Source organism: Haemaphysalis longicornis, unplaced genomic scaffold, assembly GCF_048455015.1.
Source record: "Haemaphysalis longicornis isolate Haplotype H1 unplaced genomic scaffold, Haemaphysalis longicornis Haplotype H1 scaffold_4, whole genome shotgun sequence".
NCBI lineage: Eukaryota > Metazoa > Arthropoda > Arachnida > Ixodida > Ixodidae > Haemaphysalis > Haemaphysalis longicornis.
The window spans coordinates 148,537,491-148,544,399 of NW_027526361.1; the positions used below are offsets into that span (position 1 = coordinate 148,537,491).

The 6,909-nt window shown below is 46.1% G+C and overlaps 5 non-coding genes across 5 annotated transcripts; all 5 read right to left on the reverse strand.

Annotated features, from left to right (window-relative positions):
- Window positions 1-223: 223 nt before the first annotated feature.
- Window positions 224-295, reverse strand: Trnak-uuu (transfer RNA lysine (anticodon UUU)). The gene has a single exon. It is a non-coding gene; the product is annotated as a tRNA-Lys (tRNA).
- An 890-nt stretch (window positions 296-1,185) lies between these two features.
- On the reverse strand, window positions 1,186-1,257 carry Trnak-uuu (transfer RNA lysine (anticodon UUU)). Its single transcript has one exon. It is a non-coding gene; the product is annotated as a tRNA-Lys (tRNA).
- Window positions 1,258-3,581: 2,324 nt separating this feature from the next.
- On the reverse strand, window positions 3,582-3,653 carry Trnak-uuu (transfer RNA lysine (anticodon UUU)). Its single transcript has one exon. It is a non-coding gene; the product is annotated as a tRNA-Lys (tRNA).
- Window positions 3,654-4,532: 879 nt separating this feature from the next.
- On the reverse strand, window positions 4,533-4,604 carry Trnak-uuu (transfer RNA lysine (anticodon UUU)). The gene has a single exon. It is a non-coding gene; the product is annotated as a tRNA-Lys (tRNA).
- A 1,835-nt stretch (window positions 4,605-6,439) lies between these two features.
- On the reverse strand, window positions 6,440-6,511 carry Trnak-uuu (transfer RNA lysine (anticodon UUU)). The gene has a single exon. It is a non-coding gene; the product is annotated as a tRNA-Lys (tRNA).
- Between the last annotated feature and the right edge of the window lie 398 nt (window positions 6,512-6,909).

Below are 6,909 nucleotides of genomic sequence, written 5' to 3' on the forward strand. Positions count from 1 at the left end.
GCTACCTTGGCATCAAGACTGCCAGAACCGAGGCCTTCGCTAAGCTTTCGCACGATAATAGGGTTTGGAAATGAGGGGCTCGTTAGGAAATACAGAAAGAAATGCCGGCAGTCTACAATACCAAAGAAGTCATAGGGGAATGATTAGAATTTTTTTTACCATTAGTGACGTTGCATTTTTTTTATTATTATTATTAATTACGTGAGAAAGAAAGAAAAACACGCGCCCAGAGTGGGGACCGAACCCACGCCTTTCGATTAAACCTCGAATGCCTTACCAATTCGGCTATCTGGGCGACTTTGTCCTCCTTCACTTTCTGGGGAACTTATATTACTACAACTGTATCTGATGCTTGAGGGTGGTAGCCAGCGCCACTCAGACTACACGGGGAGAAGGGGAGCTTCTTTTTCATCCCACAGGGCGTGACGCGAACGTCTACAGACTGTCATGAGCTGGTAACTGGCGGGAAACCCTCTTTTGCTACCTTGGCATCAAGGCTGCCAGAACCGAGGCCCTCACTAAGCTTTCGCACGATAACAGGGTTTGGAAATGAGGGGCTCGTTAGGAAATACAGAAAGAAATGCCGGCAGTCTACAACGCCAAAGAAGTCATTTGGGAATGGTTAGAATTTTTTTTACTGTTAGTGACGCTACATTTTTAATATTATTATTATTAATTACGTGAGAAAGAAAGAAAAACACACGCCCAGAGTGAGGACCGAACCCACGCCTTTCAATTAGACGTCGAATGCCTTACGAATTCGGCTATCTGGGCGACTGTGTCCTGCTTCACTTTCTGGGGAATTTATATTTACTACAACTGTATCTGACGCTTGAGGGTGGTAGCCAGCGCTACTCAGACTACCCGGGGAGAAGGGGACCTTCTTTTTCAACCCCCGCGGCGTGACGCGAACGTCTACAGCCTGTCATAAGTTGGTAACTGGCCGGAAACCCTCTTATGCTACCTTGGCATCAAGGCTGCCAGAACCGAGGCCCTCGCTAAGCTTTCGCACGATAATAGAGTTTGGAAATAAGGGGCTCGTTAGGAAATACAGAAAGAAATGCCGGCAGTCTACAATGCCAAAGAAGTCATAGGGGAATGATTGGAATTTTTTTTACCATTAGTGACGTTACATTTTTTTTATTATTATTATTATTAATTACGTGAGAAAGAAAGAAAAACACGCGCCCAAAGTGGGGACCGAACCCACGCCTTTCGATTAAATCTCGAATGCCTTACCGATTCGGCTATCTGGGCGACTGTGTCCTCCTTCACTTTCTGGGGAATTTATATATACAACTGTACCTGACGCTTGAGGGTGGCAGCCAGCGCCACTCAGACTACACGGGGAGAAAGGGACCTTCTTTTTCAACCCCCGGGGCGTGACACGAACGTCTAAAGCCTGTCATAAGTTGGTAAATGGCGGGAAACCCTCTTATGCCACCCTGGCATCAAGGCTGCCAGAACCGAGGCCCTCGGTAAGCTTTCGCACGATAATAGGGTTTGGAAATGAGGGGCTCGTCAGGAAATACAGAAAGAAATGCCGGCAGTCTTCAACGCCAAAGAAGTCATTGGGGAATGGTTAGGATTTTTTTTACTGTGAAAGACGTGACATTTTTTTATTATTATTATTAATTACGTGAGAAAGAAAGAAAAACACGCGCCCAGAGTGGGGACCGAACCCACGCCTTTCGATTAGATCTCGAATGCCTTACCTATTCGGCAATCTGGGCGACTGTGTCCTCCTTCACTGTCTGGGGAATTTATATTTACTAAAACTGTATCTGACGCTTGAGGGTGGTAGCCAGCGCCACTCAGACTACACGGGGAGAAGGGGTACTTCTTTTTCAACCCACGGGGCGCGACGCGAACGTCTACAGCCTGACATAAGTTGGTAACTGGCGGGAAACCCCCTTATGCTACCTTGGCATCAAGGCTGCCAGGACCGAGGCCCTCGGTAAGCTTTCGCACGATAATAGGGTTTGGAAATGAGGGGCTCGTAAGGAAATACAGAAAGAAATGCCGGCAGTCTACAACGTGAAAGAAGTCATAGGGGAATGGTTAGAATTTTGTTTTACTGATAGTGACGTTACATTTTTTTATTATTGTTAATTATTACGTGAGACAGAAAGAAAAACACGCGCCCAGAGTGGGGACCGAACTCACGCCTTTCGATTAGATCTCGAATGCCTTACCAATTCGGCTATCTGGGCGACTGTGTCCTCCTTTACTTTCTGGGGAATTTATATATACTACAACTGTATCTGACGCTTGAGGGTGGTAGCCAGCGCCACTCAGACTACACGGGGAGAAGGGAACATTCTTTTTCAACCCCCGCGGCATGACGCGAACGTCTACAGCCTGTCATAAGTTGGTAACTGGCCGGAAACCCTCTTATGCTACCTTGGCATCAACGCTGCCAGAACCGAGGCCCTCGCTAAGTTTCGCAGGATAATAGGGTTTGGAAATAAGACGCTCATTAGGAAATTCAGAAAGAAATGCCGGCAGTCTACAACGAAAAAGAAGTCATAGGAGAATGGTTAGATTTTTCTTTTACCGTTTTTGACGTTACATTTTTTATTATTATTAATAATTACGTGAGAAAGAAAGAAAAACACGCTCCCGGAGTGGGGACCGAACCCACGCGTTTCGATTAAATCTCGAATGCCTTACCAATTCGGCTATCTGGGCGACTGTGTCCTCCTTCACTTTCTTGGGAACTTATATTACTAAAACTGTATCTGATGCTTGAGGGTGGTAGCCAGCGCCACTCAGACTACACGGGGAGAAGGGGATCTTCTTTTTCAACCCCCGGGGCGTGACGCGAACGTCTACAGCCTGTCATAAGTTGGTAACTGGCGGGAAACCCTCTTATGCTACCTTGTCATCAAGGCTGCCAGAACCGAGGCCCTTGCTAAGCTTTCGCACGATAATAGGGTTTGGAAATGAGGGGCTCGTTAGGAAATACAGAAAGAAATGCCGGCAGTCTACAACGCCAAAGAAGTCATAGGGGAATGATTAGAATTTTTCTTTTAACATTAGTGACGTTACATTTTTTTTATTAATATTATTATTAATTACGTGAGAAAGAAAGAAAATACGCGCCCAGAGTGGCGACCGAACCCACATCTTTCGATTAAATCTCGAATGCCTTACCAATTCGGCTATCTGGGCGACTGTGTCCTCCTTCACTTTCTGGGTAATATATATTTACTACAACTGTATCTCACGCTTGAGGGTGGTAGCCAGCGCCACTAAGACTACACGGGGAGAAGGGGATCTTCTTCTTCAACTCCCGGGGCGTTACGCGAACGTCTACAGCCTGTCATAAGTTTGCAACTGGCGGGAAACCCTCTAATGCTACCTTGGCATCAAGACTGCCAGAACCGAGGCCCTCGCTAAGCTTTCGCACGATAATAGGGTTTGGAAATGAGGGGCTTTTTAGGAAATACAGAAAGAAATGCCGGCAGTCTACAATGCCAAAGAAGTCATAGGGGAATGATTAGAATTTTTTTTACCATTAGTGACGTTACATTTTTTTAATTATTATTATAATTACGTGAGAAAGAAAGAAAAACACGCGCCCAGAGTGGGGACCGAACCCACGCCTTTCGATTAAATCTCGAATGCCTTACCAATTCGGCTATCTGGGCGACTTTGTCCTCCTTCAGTTTCTGGGGAACTTATTATAACTGTATCTGATGCTTGAGGGTGGTAGCCAGCGCCACTCAGACTACACGGGGAGAACGGGAGCTTCTTTTTCATCCCACAGGGCGTGACGCGAACGTCTACAGCCTGTCATAAGTTGGTAACTGGCAGGAAACCCTCTTATGCTACCTTGGCATCAAGGCTGCCAGAACCGAGGCCCTCACTAAGCTTTCGGACGATAATAGGGTTTGGAAATAAGGGGCTCGTTAGGAAATTCAGAAAGAAATGCCGGCAGTCTACAACGCCAAAGAAGTCATAGGAGAATGGTTAGATTTTTTTTACCGTTATTGACGTTACATTTTTTTATTATTATTAATAATTACGTGAGAAAGAAAGAAAAACACGCGCCCAGAGTGGGGACTGAACCCACGCCTTTCGATTAAATCTCGAATGGCTTACCAATTCGGCTATCTGGGCGACTGTGTCCTCATTCACTTTCTGGGTAATATATATTTACTACAACTGTATCTCACGCTTGAGGGTGGTAGCCAGCGCCACTAAGACTACACGGGGAGAAGGGGATCTTCTTCTTCAACTCCCGGGGCGTTACGCGAACGTCTACAGCCTGTCATAAGTTTGCAACTGGCGGGAAACCCTCTAATGCTACCTTGGCATCAAGACTGCCAGAACCGAGGCCCTCGCTAAGCTTTCGCACGATAATAGGGTTTGGAAATGAGGGGCTTGTTAGGAAATACAGAAAGAAATGCCGGCAGTCTAAAATGCCAAAGAAGTCATAGGGGAATGATTAGAATTTTTTTTACCATTAGTGACGTTACATTTTTTTAATTATTATTATAATTACGTGAGAAAGAAAGAAAAACACGCGCCCAGAGTGGGGACCGAACCCACGCCTTTCGATTAAATCTCGAATGCCTTACCAATTCGGCTATCTGGGCGACTTTGTCCTCCTTCAGTTTCTGGGGAACTTATTATAACTGTATCTGATGCTTGAGGGTGGTAGCCAGCGCCACTCAGACTACACGGGGAGAAGGGGAGCTTCTTTTTCATCCCACAGGGCGTGACGCGAACGTCTACAGCCTGTCATAAGCTGGTAACTGGCGGGAAACCCTTTTTTGCTACCTTGGCATCAAGGCTGCCAGAACCGAGGCCCTCACTAAGCTTTCGCACGATAACAGGGTTTGGAAATGAGGGGCTCGTTAGGAAATCCAGAAAGAAATGCTGGCAGTCTACAACGCCCAAGAAGTCATTTGGGGATGGTTAGAAATTTTTTTACTGTTAGTGACGTTACATTTTTAATAATATTATTATTAATTACGTGAGAAAGAAAGAAAAACACACGCCCAGAGTGGGGACCGAACCCACGCCTTTCAATTAGACCTCGAATGCCTTACGAATTCGGCTATCTGGGCGACTGTTTCCTCCTTCACTTTCTGGGGAATTTATATTTACTACAACTGTATCTGACGCTTGAGGGTGGTAGCCAGCGCCACTCAGACTACCCGGGGAGAAGGGGACCTTCTTTTTCAACCCCCGCGGCGTGACGCGAACGTCTGCAGCCTGTCATAATTTGGTAACTGGCCGGAAACCCTCTTATGCTACCTTGGCATCAAGGCTGCCAGAACCGAGGCCCTCGCTAAGCTTTCGCACGATAATAGAGTTTGGAAATAAGGGGCTCGTTAGGAAATACAGAAGGAAATGCCGACAGTCTACAACGCCAAAGAAGTCATTGGGGAATGGTTAGAATTTTTTTACCGTGAAAGACGTGACATTTTTTTATTATTATTATTAATTACGTCAGAAAGAAAGAAAAACACGCGCCCAGAGTGGGGACCGAACCCACGCCTTTCGATTAGATCTCGAATGCCTTACCAATTCGGCAATCTGTGTGACTGTGTCCTCCTTCACTTTCTGGGGAATTTATATATACAACTGTATCTGACGCTTGAGGGTGGTAGCCAGCGCCACTCAGACTACACGGGGAGAAGGGGACCTTCTTTTTCAACCCCCGGGGCGTGACGCGAACGTCTACAGCCTGACATAAGTTGGTAACTGGCGGGAAACCCTCTTATGCTACCTTGGCATCAAGGCTGCCAGGACCGAGGCCCTCGGTAAGCTTTCGCACGATAATAGGGTTTGCAAATGAGGGGCTCGTTAGGAAATACAGAAAGAAATGCCGGCAGTCTACAACGTGAAAGAAGACATAGAGGAATGGTTAGAATGTTTTTTTACCGTTAGTGATGTTACATTTTTTTATTATTATTATAATTACGTGAGAAAGAAAGAAAAACGCGCCCAGAGTGAGGACCGAACCCACGCCTTTCGATTAAATCTCGCATGCCTTACCAATTCGGTTATCTGGGCGACTGTGTCCTCCTTCACTTTCTGGGTAATTTATATTTACTACAACTGTATCTCACGCTTGAGGGTGGTAGCCAGTGCCACTAAGACTACACGGGGAGAAGGGGATCTTCTTTTTCAACTCGCGGGGCGTGACGCGAACGTCTACAGCCTGTCATAGGTTTGTAACTGGCGGGAAACCCTCTTATGCTACCTTGGCATCAAGACTGCCAGAACCGAGGCCCTCGCTAAGCTTTCGCACGATAATAGGGTTTGGAAATGAGGAGCTCGTTAGGAAATACAGAAAGAAATGCCGGCAGTCTACAATGCCAAAGAAGTCATAGGGGAATGGTTAGAATTTTTTTTTACCATTAGTGACGTTACATTTTTTTTATTATTATTATTAATTACGTGAGAAAGAAAGGAAAACACGCGCCCAGAGTGGGGACCGAACCCACGCCTTTCGATTAAATCTCGAATGCCTTACCAATTCGGCTATCTGGGCAACTGTGTCCTCCTTCACTTTCTGGGGAATTTATATATATTACAACTGTATCTGACGCTTGAGGGTGGTAGCCAGCGCCACTCAGACTGCACGGGGAGAAGGGGACCTTCTTTTTCAACCCCCGGGGCGTGACGCGAACGTCTACAGCCCGTCATAAGATGGTAACTGGCGGGAAACCCTCTTAGGCTACCTTGGCATCAAGGCTGCCAGAACCGAGGCCCTCACTAAGCTTTCGCACGATAATAGGGTTTGGAAATGAGGGGGCTCGTTAGGAAATACAGAAAGAAATGCCGGCAGTCTACAACGCCAAAGAAGTCATCGGGGAATGGTTAGAATTTTTTTTTACCGTTAGTGACGTTACATTTTTTTTATTATTAATATTAATACGTGAGAAAGAA